Raw genomic sequence first — 17,858 nt, forward strand, 5'->3', positions numbered from 1 at the left:
TATCAGTACGACACAGGAGTCCTAAGTATGAGCACATTCATTCAGTCCCTGTGCCTCACCTCCCGCCACTACAAGACTACTGTACTAGAAAGTTTGCTGATCGGCGGGGAATCAGGAGGGTCAGCCCCGGCCCTGGGTCTTACCCTGGCTGTATTTTAGCGGCTACAGCTGCTGACTGAAGGTCCATCCAAAATATGAAAGCACTAAATTTGATGGATTTACTGATATCTGTCCACAAATGAGAAAAGAATTAGCTAGCACACCCTGCGGTCCTTTCACCTCACTCCCTGCGGCTTGGAGACTACTTTGCAGGAGAGTGGACGACAGCTCAGGAGACAGACCCACAGTCAGCGACTGTAGTAACTCGAATTCAGCCAGCGCATGCCCCATCACTGGGGCCCTGATCCTGGATTGCCCTGACTCCTGCCAGATCTGCAAACTTTCTGTTGCTGCTGTTACACAGGTGGGCCAGTGCTGCCATGGGCCCCCAGCTCGCTGTGACTCTTGGGGTCTCATTTATAAACATTGCATACGTACAAAACAAGGCCCGAAAGAGGCTTACGCCACTTCCTACACAGAAGTTGTGATCTATAAAAACAGACTTGATGGGAGACCCACGCTTATGAACACGTTGGACACGGGAAATTGGCAGTGCAGATGGTGAGGTGGAAGCCTCTTTGTAGAAACTGTCAAATGTCTATTGGTGTATGCCATTTTATTTTTCACATGGATCCTACGTATTGTTTTACAAATGAGAGCCCTGCTGAGGCTGGGGGAGCACAAGGTGCAATAGCTAGTTAATACGTGTCTCATTTGTGGTCTGATAAACAGTATATTCAACTAATTCAGTGCCCCATATTGCTATTTTGCAAGCAAGTTTGAATGCAGCCACAGACTCACAGCAAAGAAGGCTCGCCCCGCCAGCTCTGTGATTGGATATGGAAATGACATTCCTGAAAGAGTGGCCAAATAAAAGGTTACTCTGAGCATCCCCATTGGTTATTAAGGAGGTAGTGTCAAAGGCGGGACAAAAGTTGTACTTGTAGGTTTGATTCCTTGCTGTAAATTTGGGATTAACACACACAGCTGAGTTCTTTTTTGATGTTTTTCACCCACAAGCAGACCGATGTAGTCTGGTGCTACATGGCAAATATATTATTTTATAATATTTTAGCTGCAGCTGCAAATATGATGTGTATATGCAAACCTCAGAGATCACTATTTTCCAGTCTGTGACGCCAGGGATCAGCAGCCCGGGGCCCCACTCCCACCTGCCACCCGGCACACAATGCACCAAACCCTGATTCCTGTCCCTGCAGGTGGTGGGCCTACAGGGCAGTAACTCCGTTATTTCTTCAGGTTGAGCCCGACCGAGCCCCTTGGCCCAAGGCCTGGCCACCAGAAGCTTGCTGGTGAGCCCCCCTCCCAGGTCTGGTTCCGGAGGGGCCTCAGTGTCCCCATACCGAGTGAGGTGCTCTTCTTCTTGAACCACTCCTAGTCTGGCCGCTCTCTTGGGACCACTTTGCCTTGGGAGACCCAGGCCCTGGACAACACAGCTCCCAGGTTCACAGGGACACCCAAAACCCTTCCACCATGTTAAGGGGGCGACTCTCGGAGGAAACCCCGGGGCAGACCCAGAACAAACTGGAGGGATTATATATCTCATCTGGCCTGGGAACACCTCGGGGTCCCCCAGGAGGAGCTGGAAAGCTTTGCTGGGGAGAGGGACACCTGGGGCGGTTTGCTCAACCTGCTGCCCCTGAGACCCGGCCCTGGATAAGAGGATGAAAATGTATGGATGGATGGACTACTTTCCAGTGACAAAAAATGAGATCAGTTCACCCCAAAACTGTTCTGGTGGGATATCAATCAATCAATCAATCAATCAATCAATCAATCAAGAATGCAGCAGTTCAATTGATTTATTGGTTAGGAGAAGATTGTTCATACAAAAAGTTTTCATACATTCTGATATGTTTATACACACCCAAAATACTTTTGACCATACTTTCCATACACTCATCAATGTGGATTTTATTTGGGGACAAACCGGAAGCAGTTTGTGGCAGCTCGGCTTTTATTTTGAAACCTCTAACCGGAACGTGTAGCGGTCATTATTGTGTCTAACTTGACGTCATTCAGAGCAGAGCGGAGTTTCTCCTCCCAGAGTTCCCAGTGTGACTGAGAGCGGCTCCGGACTTTACTGGCTTACTCACTGGGACAGAAATCTGCAGAGACCGGAACCCAGAACCAAGGACCCATAACCCAGGACCCAGAACCAGGACCGGGACCAGAACCAGGACCCAGAGCGGATCAGAGGTGAGTCTCTGTAAATGTTTGGAGTGTGATTGAAGCGGACTGGATGTGAGTCGGTCTGTGAGTCCTGCAGGAAGCGGCTCGTCCTGCTGTCTGTCCTCCACAGTCCTGACAGGGTCTCTTCTTCTTCTCTGGATCTGAGTTCTGGAGTTTTTGGAGTTTTGGGTTCCTCTGTGTGACAGCGTGAAGTGACAGAGTGACGCAAAGAGGAAGATTTGGCGCAAACTGGAGCACAGATGCGTCTTTGATGTGAAACATGAATAATTCAGAGACAGAGAGCAGCCGGGTCTTTATCATGATATCTGTGATCGTGTCTTTACAATGAACCTGTGAGTGTGTGTGTGGTGGGGCTGAGGTGTGTGTGAGCTGCAGGTGTTCCTCTAAACCTTCAGTCTGTCTGAGGAAACTGTGAGACCAGTTGCAGACTGGTTGTGGTGGTCAGATCCAGCAGGGTGGAGCTGGAGGGTCTCTGCAGGACTGAACTGAACATTTATTTTTAGCGTTTGTGTTAATAGTTTTTCCATGAATCCAAAAGACAGAGATGACTGTATGTTGACCTAAAACACGCCTGACAGTATTTTCAGTATTTCTTTTTCCCAGCACCTTATGATTTATTCAAACACAGCCGTTGGACAGTTAATAAAATCAGAATAAATAAAATAAAACTAAGAAGTCACTGAAATTATTATCATTGAGTTATTACAGACTTAACGTTGGGCTGCACATTTATTTTTGTTATTTCAGTATTTTGTTAAAAAAATGTGTAAAAAAATCTTAGTCACACAGATGCATAAACAGTACATTAATATTAATATAAAGCAGTTATGATCATTGCTTAAAATAACTGTACACAATAACAGCAGAGACATTAAAGGGACGCTTTGCTCATTTTCAACCAGCTCTGTGTCATTAACAATGTAGGTGATCTGTAGGGAGGGGAAGGACAGCGGACCCAGGGTACGATATTTTTGCGATATGCTGAGTATTGCGATAAAATAAATTACTTTTTTCCAACTGCAAATAATTTCCCCAAAGGGAAAACTTTGTCAACATCAGTTTTCAGTCTGTTCACCTGAATGTTGACACCCATGTTAGACGTGTTGTCTGTTTCATTCTTGTGCTGCAGGAGGTCTGCAGTGTTTGCTCCGCTGTGACTCTGGTGTCCTGCTGAAGTCCAGGCGTCACCGGTTTACGCCACCCTTCCTGCTGCTCTCAAAGATTCCTCAGCTTAATGCTTCACTTGTCAGTAGAGCTTGGGTACGGCTGTTTTGGGGGCGGAGTCACATACCTGGGTTCACATGTTTTTAGCATGTTACCAAAGCCTTGGTTTTCAATGCAGATCTTTGCACAGGAAGTAGGTGATGGACTGTGTTGTTTTCTTCGCAGTCTCACAGTTGATGGTAGTTGCGTCGAGCTAAGTGTGTTCAGTGTTGGTTGATTTGTCGTCAGAGTGGGTTTGGCGTTAGCTAAGCCGACACTACCTCTGGATGGTGGAATGTGAGGTGAGCCCTCATGTTCGTAGTATTTTATCCTCATTTGATACTGCTGTAAATCTCATGTGTCATATCCAAGTCCTCCTTTCCGATATTTGATTTAAACACCGAAGACACATTTCGGCACATCCAATTTTTTTTCTCAGGTGCCTCCATCTTTGTTTTGATGAGGTGTTTACACGAAAACAATCCTCTGAAAATGGAATTGTTTCTCATTTTTGTTTTGAAAAAAGTTCCGCATTCAGACAACAACGTTTAGATAACAATCACCGTGCACACGGATCCGCAAAAATGACTGAAAACGCTGTAGTACACATGCCAGGCCAGTAGTTGGTGGTGTGACTTTGTAATGAAACAACACACACCTGAGAACATGCGCTTCCTTCTACAGAGCGGTGATGATGGACACACAAAATGGCAACCGCACGAACGTTCGTCTGGACGGACAATGAGGTGGAACTGCTACAGTAAATAAATAAATAAATTCAACAGGGTGAGCAGCACAAACAGAGCTCGGGAGTCCGCCATTGTTGTTGTGATGGTCGACTTTCTCGCGCATACCTAGTGACTGGAACCGTAATGAGCATGTGCGAAAAGTCTCCATTTTCAGAGGAACTGCATATTGCAAGTTTACATGACAACAAAATTGCACTCTGGAACCCGTTTTCAAAATGTTGCGTTTGCAGGCACCCAAAATGCCGCTGTCGTGTAAACGATCGGCCAAAACGCAACTTAAGTTTACCGTTTCTGGTTGAAATCGCTGTCGTATAAACGGGACATGAGACATCTACTGACCTCACCGGGAAAAAAACATCCGCACCATTTAGTGGACCGAAAGTACCAAAAGTTATATTTAAGTGTGTATTTCCAAAAATTAATAACGCATATAATAAAAGATCAATACTTGGCGTCTTTGTCTTGATACAATATCGCCACGCAAAATATCACGATACTGTGGTGTGGCGATTTTTTTCCCCCCACCCCTAATGACAACGGCCAAGCTCCCATTACAGACAACCTCACATTATGTCACCCACCAGCTGGAGGGCGGTGCAGTGCATTCTGGTAGTTGTAGGTTCTCTACCTCTTAAGCAAAAGCAAATGCTGCAGCTCTTTTCCTCCGTTGTCTCCAGTCTTGTAGCACCAGTTTTAAAAGTATCTGCATCTTCGTCCTGCACAGACGGTCCAGTTTTATGAAAAGAGCATCTTTCCAGTGGTGAAACACTTCTTTAACGCAGCCTATATTGTCTCTGATATATAATTATATCACCAAACATTTATTGATTGTCAGATCAAAACACTGGATAATAATGAGGATGATGATGATAGTGATGAAGAGTTTGCCTGAGCCTCAGAGCATTAAGACTTTCAGTGAGATGTTGAGGCGTTCACAAACATCCTGCAAAGAGGAAACTCTGCTTCCTGTTTAAGCTGAAACTTCACAATAAATCTGAAGTGAGATTCTTCATCTTGTGGCAGAGTGGACGCACTGAGACTGAGAGGAGAACCTGAGTGAGTGGTGAGCTGACTGATTGATTTTAAACTCAGTGAAATAAAAGTTACCTGATGCAGTTCATCCTTCACAGCTGCTCCAAATATGGATGTGTTTCCGGGAGGTTTGTCAGTAAAGTTTCTTAAACTGATCCAGGGTGATGTCAGTGTGGTGATGTCACTGAGTCTGATGAGTCAGATGGACCAAAAGTCATCAATGAACAAAAGGAAATCCACAATGACACAAGGTATCACAATGACACAAGGTATCACAATGACACAAGGTATCCGAAACAATCTAAATATTATTTTTCATGCTGATACTGCCGTAGTGTCACGATGTAAACTCATTAGATCTGTTAACAATCTTTTCTACAAACTTCCCAACACTTTTATTTCTATCTCCATCAGAAACTCATTAGCCAGAAGAAAATGTTGCCATTCTACGTTTCTGCAAACCACGGATATGTGATATATCATACACAATATCATATCATATTTCTGAAGTGACATATTCTGATTACATGTAAATGAGCTGACTTTGTCATCAGGACATCGCAGGGTAGACGGCTGGCCTAGGTGAGACTGCTGCCGAGCTGCAGACCACTATTCAAAACCAACAAAAGACAAAACTGATTGTCATTTAGCAAGACAACACGACTACTGCGGCACCAACTGGATATTTGTAAGCCAAAGCGTGATCTTTTTTCTTACTATAACCAAGTGGTTATAGTGCCTAATCATAACCACACGTTCACCACAGCGTTTTTAAAACATAAACATACATTAAGTTTCAACATATTTGTCAAATATCAGTGCACAGATGTTACATGTCAGTGGTTTTCAGACATGAAAAATGCCAACTTTTATTCAGTTTAAAGGGTAAGTATGGTATTTTACAACCTGGACCTTATTGTCACATGTTTTTGTGTCTAATTGACTAATAAGAACAATAGATATATATATATTTTAAATCAGTCCAGTATTGAGCAAGAGCACTGCAGCTTGCAGCAGCAAAACAGACTGCAATGTAATCCATGTGGGCAATTGAGCACCGTCAGTGTACGTCCATTTAATGTGTGTTTTTGTCACAGACAGGCTCAGATTGTTATTCAAAGTGTCTGACAACATTATGAAAGGATCCTTACAGAGATAGACCTTTTTGTTAAAGAGTGAGATCCTTTTTTGTTTAACTATAACTCACTATCACCAAACCCACCAGACTCCATTTAAATAAACAGTAATTTTAGCGTGTATAGAAGCAGCATGTTTTCACATCTAACTGGGTGAGTTAAGGTTTAATTAAACTAAACCAGAGTTGGTGATTGTTGGAACAGTGAAGAGATTAAGCAAGGTGGCTTTTGTGAGTTTTATTTTATTTCTGTTGACTCTGAATGAAATGTGTTTTTTGATGATAAAATTACTGATTATTTAAATGGAGTCTGGTGGGTTTGGTGATGGTGATTTCAGGGCCATTTCTAGTCAAACAAAATGGATGTTAACTCTTTAAAAAAGGGTCTATCTCTGTAGGGATCTTTCCATAATATTGTCAGACACTTATTATAACAATCTGAGCCTGTCAGTGACAAAAACAAACACTTTAAATTGATGGTACGAACATGCCGAGTGGTTACACCGCAGCTTGTTTTGTGGCTGCCAGCTGCTCAATGCTGGATGAATTTCAAAAGATGTTTGTTCCCATTAGTCACGTTAACACAAAAACATTTGAACATAGGGCCCAGGTTGATACTGAGGTTACCCTTTAAGAGTGAAGTCAGTGTGTCTGTGTCGAGTGACTACATGAGGTGTGACTCTGTCCTGTTTGCCCGAGCAGGTGCGTTCGTCATCCTTCAGTCAGCAGCTTTACTGTCAGACAGAAAAGTTTTCACATCATTGACAGTGTTAACGACATCAGCTGATTACAACAGCAGTTACATCACACACACACACACACACACACACACACACACTCCATCCTGTGAGTGTGTGTGTGTTCTCCCAAACAGTAACAGGAAGTCGGACCAACATGTCTTCCTCTTCAGAAACTCCCAGAAACAAAGTGCAGTGATGTAATCGTCAGCGCTGCTTCACTTAAAGGAGCAGACCGCAGGTTTGTGTCTGTGCTCATGAAGCTCGGCTGTCTACAGGTGTGTCCATCACCTGAGGACGTCTTTGCCTCAAACATCAGCTTAACTTTGTGTCTCTCCTCAGCACTCTGAAGGAGGTTGACGTGAAAAAACAGACTTTACTGATGTCTGATTATGTCATTGATGATGCTGATTACTCATCTGAATCAGGCAAACACACACACACAGAGTGATGTATCATCGTGTGCGGCTCAGTAATCTGATTAGTAGTTTTACAGATTTAAAAGCAAACAGATGTTTAAGACATCACAGAAATAATCTTTAGCAACCATCTGGTAACACCTTAGCAACCATCTGGTAACACCTTAGCAACCACCCAGAGCACCTCAGTAACTCAGACATTGGAATCAGCTCTGAACGTTGTCGTGATCGAAAATTAAAACTGAATTGTGGCATTTTAAAGTTTCTATGCCTCTGTGCTGGTGTTAGCCACGGCTGGAGGCATTATGTTTCTGGTTGTCCGTCCGTTTGAACGTCTTTCTGTCACATCCTTGTGAACACGATATCTCAAGAACGCCATAAGGGAATTTCTTCAATTTGGCACAGAGGTTGACTTTGACTCGAGAATGAACTGATTCGATTTTGGTGGTCCTATGTCAGAGGTCAAAGTCAAGGTCACTGTGACCTAGTCTGTCTCATTCTCATGAACGTGCTATCTCAAGAGAGCCTTGAAGGAATATCTTCAGTTTGGCACAGAGGTTGACTTGGACTCGAGGATGAACTGACTTGATTTTGCTGGTCAAAGGTCTCTGTGACCTTGTCTGTCTCATTTTTGTGGAAGCGATATCTCCAGAACATCTAAAAAGGAATTTCTTGAAACGTTCACTTGGACTGAAGAATGAACAGATTAGAATGTTGTGGCTAGAGGTCAAAGGTCACTGTGACCTCACAGAATGTTTTTGGCCATAACTCAAGAATTCATACACTAATTATGACGAAACTTCACACAACTGTCTAACAGGATAAAATAATGAAGTGATGACATTTTATATCCAAAAGGTCAAACATCAACCTTACGGTGACATCATCGTATTCTGAATAAAACACTTCTCTGGGCATAATTTAACGTCGTATCTCAGACGTCCTTTCTCGTGAAGGGGTAGACTTGTGATTGACTTTGTGTCTGCACATTTGCACTGTGTGAATACAAGTGAGAGCACTGCAGCCTGTTACCTGTTCAACAAACACTTGCACATGAATAAAGAGACATGGAATATACAGCCATAGCAACCAGCTGAGTAGATTACTCTCAGTGTGTGCAGCAGTGGTAGTACGAGTGCTGTCAGTGATCACAGTGATACTCTGATGTTTAGGGAGTTGGTTCGTTTGATGCAGCTGATCTGAGTTCTGTGGACTGTCCCGTAGAGAAACGAGGATGAAGACTCCACAGTTTGTTCTGAGCAGCTGCTCAGCCTCTGGATGCAGGCTGCAGCTTCACTGTGGCTAATGCTAAGCTAACTGTTGATGATGAGTGAATCCCTCCAAACTGTAGCATCAGACTGACTGTTAAAACACAACATCTCTGTGTTACTGTTTCTGCACGTGTTTAAATACTGACGGTGTGACGTGAGGAGAATTAAAGTTGTTTAAAGGCTCCTTTCATGACAGTAACTTGTTACTGCTGCCGATGAGCAAATAATAGTTGTTGTTATTGTTGTTGCTGCAGCAGCTGACTTCTGTTGATGGCTGCTGGTTGGCTGATGTGCATGAGCAAATTTGGATCAGAGCTGCAGCAGATGTGGTGATGTTCTCTTCAGCTTGTTGTGTGGTGTGTTCACGTGCTGATGTAAATCTCTGGACATCCCAAACTCGATGCTTAAAAGTCATACGCAAAGAACAAACACCGAGGAACAACCTCTGAAGATCCTACAGCACCTGAACGCACCACAGAAACAACACTCATTTTGGACTCAGAGCCTTGGTGTGTTCTCACACCGTCAGCGTGCGTCCCAGAGTTCCCAGTGTTCCCAGTGTGTCTCAGTGTGTGGTTCCAGTCACAGCTCTGGAACAATTGACCCTCTGTTCGTCACAATAGAGACTCACTGTTATTACACTGCCCCACACGCCCACCCGCTCTCCCTCTCCTTTATTTGTCCTTCCTCTCCTCTCGCTCCACTTTCTGTTCTTTCTTTCCTACTTTTACGTCTTCGCTTTCTTCTTTCTCTCCTTTTATTCCTCGCTCTCACTTCCTGTCCGTCATCCCCCCTCTGTCTGTCTGTCTGTCTGTCTGTCTGTCTATCCTCTATGGAGGTGAAGACTGAAGGTCACTTTTTTCCTCTCTTCCTTCCTCCCTCTGGTCGTTCAGTCACTGCTGCTCACAGAGAGCTTTGTTTGGCAGCACGTTCACTTTGATTGACAGGTCTGTCACCCTATCACAATCATCCAGATTCAGATTTCCTGACAGATGCTGTTGTGACAGTCGATGGTGAAGATGAGTTGTTGAAGTAGACAAATGTAAACATGATGAAGATGTCAAACTGAGTGTCACCAGTGCTGCCATCACTGCAGACACATTGATATAGCTGGAAGGTTCAAGTGTCGTCAGAGAGTTCAGAGATGAGACGTGTTTAAAATCTGTATTTAAACGTCTCTGTGGCAGCAAAGTGGAAGTCAGAGTGAAGCACTAACCCTGCTGCTGCTGCTGCTACTGATGATGATGATGAGGGAGTGGAGGGAGGAAGGACAGACAGGGGGATGGATGAGAAGAGGAAAGGGTGTGTGTGGTGTTTGGGGAAAAGTGGGAAGGCCAGAGGAAAACCAGGGTGTGTTCAGCTCTAATGTCTTTGTTCTTCATAACATCTGTTTCATATTCAAGTGAAACAGAAACACATTAAATAAAAGTAGGTTATTCTGTTGTTTTACTAATATGTAGTTTAATTTATGAGTAATAACTCTGAGAGGATCGGTCAGATCTTGTTTGTCTTCACAAACAGCAGCAGACTCAGAAATTCTTCTGGAAGTTTGTAAAAACAAAGTTACAAAATGATCAATGTGGTCGAATCAGGATTCAAACATAAGAAACAATAATAAAACAGATAAGACAAGTAAAAAATACATCTGCAGATCTTTGCCACAGCAGAAAAGCAAAAGCCACGTCTAAAAAGACGACCAACGTGGAGGCCCGTCTGAGTTGTAACTGATGACTATTTTTCAGGATTAAAATTGTGCAAATTTGCAGGAAAGCCCAATCAGTCTTTTTTCAGCATTGGCAGTATAAAAACAAAATCGGGGAGTGCAGCAAAATGCCGCCTACCTACTTTTGTTTATACAGAATGCGCCTTTTTCGGGGCAATGGGGGGCGTGAGCAAGTAACAAAACGTGTAGCTCAGCGTGTGACGTAAACAGTGACGTGGGAGGGAAGCTGCGACTAGTCAGGTGGCGATTCTCTCATAAGTCGGCCCGTTCTTCACCGTCCCCGTCATCTGACGATTAATGGCCTCTTCGTTTGCGAGGACAAGGAGGGCGCGCAATTCCTTGTCTCCCCAGTTGCTCATCTTTACAGTGTCTGTAAGGTTTGTGTTTCCCTCTTGCTACTAGCTGCTCGCTAATTCCTGCTATCAGCTGTTTCCTGTTTATCCACCGCCAGTGGCTCGCACGTGCGGCGTCATCAACAGCTCCTCCCACAAGTCATCAACAGCTCCTCCCGTTGCGGAAGGCCGCCTCTGTCTGTTTAAACTAAAAAGGTTCCACCAATATGTCTACCCTACGAGGCAGAAAATTGGGCACCTTGGATCAACTTGCAGCTTGCCGGCAAAATGGCCCAACATTTGCGGAAAATCTGGCAGTGTAAAAGGGGCTATAGTCTCATACTCGGCTGAGTGGAGGTGTAAATCACCAGTTTCATCGTGATACAATATTATATCGGTTCTTTGGACAACAATACGATATTTGCTGATATTACAACGTCTGCCACGCTACGATTTTGATTCAATGTGATTCAGAGGGCTGCGATCGATGTGAGATGATATCATCTGCCCAGTTAACACAGTCTGTTACAGAAGACACTTTTTTACCATTGGCCATAAAACATAAAAACAACACATAAATAATAAGTTCAGTAAACCTTACTCTAAAATGACTTCACTAACACATAAAACAGCACATGGGATAAGTTAACCTTCAGGGCTTTCTGTCAGAGAGACCTGTCTGAAAGAAATCTTTGAACCCAAACTATCATCTTTTCCCTAAAACGTCAAGGTTACCTGCCTTAAAGCCGCTACAAGGAACTTTTAACTGGATATGCAAAAGTCTCTGGTTTCTGCTGATGTCTGTGCGTGACCTACAACAGCAAATGAGACCATCAGTGTGAAGATAAGCTATTTCTATATAGTGTATATCCATACCTTTAGGAAACTGTGTCCGGGTCCGCCCCAGGTCGCTTCCAGGACGAAGCGATTTACGGCACTCAGACGGCACACGTCATCTTACCTAGCTGCTTACATTTATAGTGACTCTTATAAATAGTCGCTATTCCTCCTCCTCGACCCGACGTCCACGGGGAGTTAAAATAGCAGCAATCATTGGGTAAAAGTTCTGTGAAAGCACTGGACTCACCAACAGTCAGCCACGTCTCAGTCACACAGAGAAAATCCAATCCTCGGGAAGTCAGGAAATCCTTCAGGATAAACGTTTTGTTCGCTAGTGATCTAGCATTTACCAGCCCAATCCTGGCAGGAGCCGGTGGGTCCACGGCGTTAGCTGTCCGGGGAGCCACACACAGAGGCCGCAGGTTGCGCAGCTTCACCCCACGCCAGCGGGGACGAGGAGAGCAGGGGCCATGGGGCTGGAACACCTCATCCAGGCCGACGACAGGTACCAGCCAGGCGTCGACAGGGTCCAGCGAGTGCCGAGAAATAAAGAGGCGAGGCACCGCTCCATATTCAGTCCAAGAAGCCGTGGAAGTGCTCGCCAAACAGGCCTTCAGCCTTACCAGCCGACCGCTGCGCTTACGCCGGAGAGGTGGAGCTGGGGCGCGGCAGAGGTGAGCTGGGATCCCCGATGGGAGCGGGGGCAAAGTTTTCCCGTCTTGTTGTTTCATTCATCCCCAAAACAAACACATGCGTGAGCCAGGTAAGCATCTTTACGACAATACGCGCTATAGCTCATGGGAAATGTAGGCTTCATTCCAGCAAAACACTACCGCTTTTGTCCACAGGGTCGCCAAAGGCAACTCAAAATGAAAGTTCCTTGTCGGGGCTTTAAAGTCCTGAAGACAAACGTCTCCCAACAGAGATAAAACAACAAGATCATTTAATTAAAGTATCAAACTCAGCTCAGTAATAACTGTCACGGTTCATGGACAACAATTATTTTTTGCCACTCATTTATTACCATCTTAAGCATGTTTACATTGCATCAGTTAGCCTCGTGGCTAGCTGACTTTTTTTTTTTGACGTATTGTTTGTACTTTTTCTGACTCACTGTTGATTAAAGTCACTACATCTCCTGACAGAACAGCTCGGTTAAATTTCAGTCTGCGTGCACATTATGTTTTAGGGAACATTGTTAAAACAGAGCAGCTAATGTTGCTGCAGGAAGTTAGCTGGCTGAGACGCCTGACCAGGCAGGTGCGTTATGTTTTATCTCATAACTGCGCTGTTCACATACGCTATGTGTTCTGTGTGTTTACCCATATATTCTCAGAAATCCAAAATATTTCCACAGCACTGATTTGATCAAAAGTAAATTATGTAACCTCATTGTCTTTGTCTTGGCTGCTTGCCGTTATTTGGCCGCGGCTGTTTGACGGTGACACGGACCTTTAAAACAAAGGCCTGACCTACAGACGATGATATGGATCCATGTTTTCACTTTGCATCGATGATATTGGATCGTTGATCTGAATTCTGAGTAGAAACATCGATCCAGATTGATGGATCGTTACACCCCACTGTGTCGAGCATCTCTAGTGGAGATTGATCATTTTTTAAAAAACAGTTTTATACCGTCCCTGGCTGTTGACTCCTCACCTCTCTTGACCGGTCAGTACAGGCCACATCAATGACCGCTTCAGTTTCGAATCTTGTTTCTGTTCGGGTCAGCGTACGTGACGGGCACATTAGTGTTGGTTGAGTCTTTTGTTTGTGTTTTCACTTTCAAATTGATATTTTACATTGTTGGTGTTTAGGAATTGTTCCTGTATAGATTTTCTCACCAAGCTGAGACATTTGTGTTTTGTATTAATTCCACTGCTGTCATTAGACACACAGGATACACAGCCCATCCTCCACTTCCTGTTCCCCACCCACACGCCCCCAGACACACCTGGTGGAGACCTGCACTCACTGAGTGCACTTTTAGAGTTATTTTTAAGTTGCTGTAATGATTTAAATGTGTGCAGACAGATAAACTGGATCTGGACCTGTTTGTGGAGATGTGATGAAAAATCAAATTATCTGACTGAAGGTGGAAAATCAGAAAAAGTGATATGACTTGTTTGTTTGACCCGAGATGCAGCGAGTGTGTGTGTGTGTGTGTGTGTGTGTGTGTGTGTGTGTGTGTGTGTGTGTTTCCTCTGCTGCAGTTTGATGGACAGCTGTATCCTGTGTTTTGTTCTGCTGCAGATCCTCAGAACTGATTACAACAACAGGACAGAGATAAGGAGGGAGGAGGGAGGGGTGAGAAATGTGTAGTGCAGGTTTGTGAGGTCCAGAGGACGAGGACTGTCCTGCAAGTGTCCTCCTGTTAGAGGGGTCAGGGTGGACGGTTGGTCTGCAACCCAATCACCAGAAAACTGTTGGCATCAAATATTTCTGCAAATCATAATTATGTTACATTGTGCAGAGTTTGCATGTTCTCCCCGTGTCAGCGTGGGTTTCCTCCAGGTGCTCCAGCTTCCTCCCACAGTCCAAAGACATGCAGGTTAATTGGTGACTCTAAATTGTCCGTAGGTGTGAATGTGAGTGTGAATGGTTGTCTGTGTCTATGTGTCAGCCCTGTGATAGTCTGGTGACCTGTCCAGGGTGAACCCTGCCTCTCACCCAGTGTCAGCTGGGATAGGCTTCCCAGCTACAGTGGGACTTAAACTTCTATGTCGAACCGAGGCTGTACCTTCAGCGTAGGCTTTGTGTCGACGCAGAGCCTACGCCATAACCTGATGTACACCTCCCCAGAAATGTGACAACATTGCAGCAATGCAGTCCTGTCTGTTTCTGTAAGCTGAAACCATTTCCCTCAGTGGAAACAAAACTTTTATTTACTTTAATTTCACAGATAAGAAACAATAAATTGTGAAGACAATAAAGCCTCCACAAAAATATAATTTTAAGTCTTATCCTGGCTTCATATGAGCAGAGGAAACCTCTGCTCGTCACTAGGCTAATTTATACAATGTAAAATGCCATAGGCTTGTGCTAATAACGTTAGCATGTTGTATTTGTGGGGAAAATGTGTCCAGATAAAGACAAGTGTTTGTCTGTGAATGCTGCGAGTTATAGTGAAGCTGATTTGTGTTCTTGTGTTTGAAACTGTCTCTATTAAGACATGTTTAATGTGTGTTTAATGTGTGCTTAATGTGTATTTTGGGTGTATTGTCAAACAAGGAAACTTTAGAGCACTTCAGAAACCCCGCCACCGACTAGTGTTTTGGAGGTGTAACTGCACACAGACACACCGCTGCGCAAGTATAAATGCTCACAATGGCCTCGGCTCTGCATAGAGCTGATGCACAAGTAAAAATCCACCTTAAAACTCAAAATTTACACAATAACACAAACAAACTGATCGTGGCAGCTATAAACCACCAACTCCTGTGTTCAGTGATGTAAAATTACTCTTTTTGTCAGTGCAGTTTTGGCTTCGAGCGTAGATAAATTTGACTTTCAATTCAGTTTTAAATACTATGGTTTTAGTTGAAATGCATGTTTGTGAAGGCCTGAGTTTATGACTGCATAAATGAGACTTGCATACTGCATGAGTTTGTGTAAGGGTTTGTAAACGGATGTTGTGACATAGTTTTGCTGTTGTTAAACGCGATCGCATGTGACTTCAGTTCTTTAAGCTTTTTCTCCATTTTTGGATTCTTTCCGTGGAGGCATGCGACAAAAATAAAGTTTTCTTCACAAAGTCAGTGTAACACAGGGTGAGTAACTGATATAGTCATTTGGAGGATGAAGAATTCCTGTTAAGTCGTCTCTTTAAGTATCAGCTGTATTTGTTCACTGTGCTGCAGCAGCGACTGTCTGCGTCCTGCAGAGAAACAAACACTGAAGCAGCAGTGAGAAATCTGTGCATCAAAGCTGTGAACGCTTCTTTGATCGTTCTCGTGCCCCCTCAAGATGAACTGTAATCACTCTGATCCATTGAGTTTTCATCTGGTGTCATCGTCAGGTCAACATTTTAATGTGTGTGATACTTTGGTTAATGAGCAGGTACCTGTCTGAGGGAGACCTCACAGCTCTGTTTGCTCTGCAGTGTTTTAAAAGTGGAAGTGCGATGGAAGTGTCTGTATCCTCTGGTCTTTATCTGCAGCCTTCACCTTCTTCCTGCTTCACTCACAACCTGCAGCTCTCCCTCTTCCTCCTCTTTTTCCTCTCAGATTAGATTTTCTCTGCAGACTCCTCCCGGCTTCTGTCCTGACTCACTTTTATTCTACGATAGTTTTTGTGCTGCATCTGTATTTAGCATGCCGTAGAAACTGGACGGGCAATTCTTAAGTTACAGCTGTACTCACTGTGTGACAAAACTAAAACATGTCAGAACATGTCCTCAGACAGTTAGATACATTATATGATAATATCTTTCTTCCCTGCTTGAATGATTTGAAATTATTCGTTGACTCATCGTCGTCCTGTGAACCGACTCTGACTAACAACAGACTCAACAAACTAATTTTCAGTCTGAGTTCATCCTCTGAGCCGCAGCTGACTTCCTATGAGTGATGAGGAAAGAGTCTGTTAAACATTGTGTCCTCCCGTCTGTCTGCCCGTCACTTTATGAGAAGTTTCATTTATAAACATTGCGTATGCACAAAACGAGGCCTGAAAGAGGCGTACACCACTTCCCATGCAAAAGTTGACCAGCAGTCGCCATCAGGGTCCATCAGTGGACTAGTCTCCTGCATGTTCATGATATTAATGTAATGATTAAATGATATATTTTGGTGGTTGGAGTTGAAGGTGTGAGAAAGAATAGTATCAGTAACATTGTTAACACTGTGCTACATTACAGAGAAATACAAACCGTACTAATGAACCTTCATTAATATAGGCCTACATTTTATCTCCAAGTGCACGTCACACACTGAGCGAGCCGCCTGTTAATGACGCTGTGGGCTAATGGGCATGTAGCTACTTCCATGTTTCAGATGATACGTCATGTTTGTAGTCGACCAATGAAGATGAGTTTACATATCACCTTGGGTTCGTCCTTCACCTTCTCAAAATGATCCCACACTTTGGATTTCCTGCCCGACATGTTATTAACTAGCCTGTGGAATAACCGCAGGTACCAGCCCTGGAGATTAACCTGACTCCTGTCTGACTGCTGAGCGTGGACACTTCCAGTGTCTGTCCTTTCAAATTAAAGTCACACATGGTCCAGTCATATAGGTTGTGATTTATTTTGACAAGGTGCAGCTCTCAGTACAGTTGCACGTTTATTTAATTTTTTCTGCGACTAAGCGACCAATGAAATTTTCCCTCTCTGGTAGACTTTGGTTCGACTGTTAAGGGGCAGCCCTGGGAGACACTTTGACCCACGCTTATGAACATTTTGGAGACAAGAAATTGGCGACACAGATGGTGAGGTGGGGGCCTGATTGTAGAAATTGTTGAATATTTTTTGGGTTGCACCATTTTACTCTTTTGTTAGTATGTAGGTTTTTAGTTATGGATCCTACACGTTTTATAAATGAGACCGCAGGTCCTCAGCATGTCTCACTTCAGAAGTCTTCGGTTGAAACAGAGCAACTGGATGCGTTAACGTAAAGAAGCTGGACGTCTTCACTGTAAACTGTTAAAGGTAATATTCTTTATCTTCATTTTTTGTGTCTGTAACATCAGGAACTCAGTTTTCACTGTGTCTGATGTCTGAGCCAGTCACAGAGCTCTGATGATGACGATGATGATGTAGGGATGCACCTTGTTGTATTTATCTTTTTATAAACAAATTTGACATTTCATGCCCTCAATGTCATTTTTTTCCAGCTGTTATTAAATATTCACAGTAATTTTCAAGGTATTGCATCAAAGTGAGGAGTTTCAGTCGTGTTACGACACAAGTTTGGATATAAATCCTGATCCCGAGGATCTGGGCTGATCTGAGAACAGAAGCTGGTTTCATGTGAAGCAGCTGAAGTCTGTAGGAGGAAAGAGGTCGACAGGAGGAAGCTGCTGTGACTCACTTCCTCCTCCTCCTTTGTCTTCATGTTGGACGCTGCTGACCTTTGTGTGTGTGTGTGTGTCCAGCAGTT

General features: G+C 43.9%; 1 protein-coding gene across 1 annotated transcript in view; it reads left to right on the plus strand.

Annotated features, from left to right (window-relative positions):
- Positions 1 to 2,174: 2,174 nt before the first annotated feature.
- Positions 2,175 to 17,858, plus strand: part of arap3 (ArfGAP with RhoGAP domain, ankyrin repeat and PH domain 3) — a 51,099-nt gene continuing 35,415 nt past the window's right edge. The window contains exon 1 of the mRNA XM_033633467.2: positions 2,175 to 2,319. The gene's annotated coding sequence lies outside the window, so the exon portion shown is untranslated. The remainder of the gene's footprint in view (positions 2,320 to 17,858) is intronic.

The sequence above is a fragment of the Epinephelus lanceolatus genome, chromosome 7 (assembly GCF_041903045.1).
Source record: "Epinephelus lanceolatus isolate andai-2023 chromosome 7, ASM4190304v1, whole genome shotgun sequence".
Lineage (NCBI taxonomy): Eukaryota > Metazoa > Chordata > Actinopteri > Perciformes > Serranidae > Epinephelus > Epinephelus lanceolatus.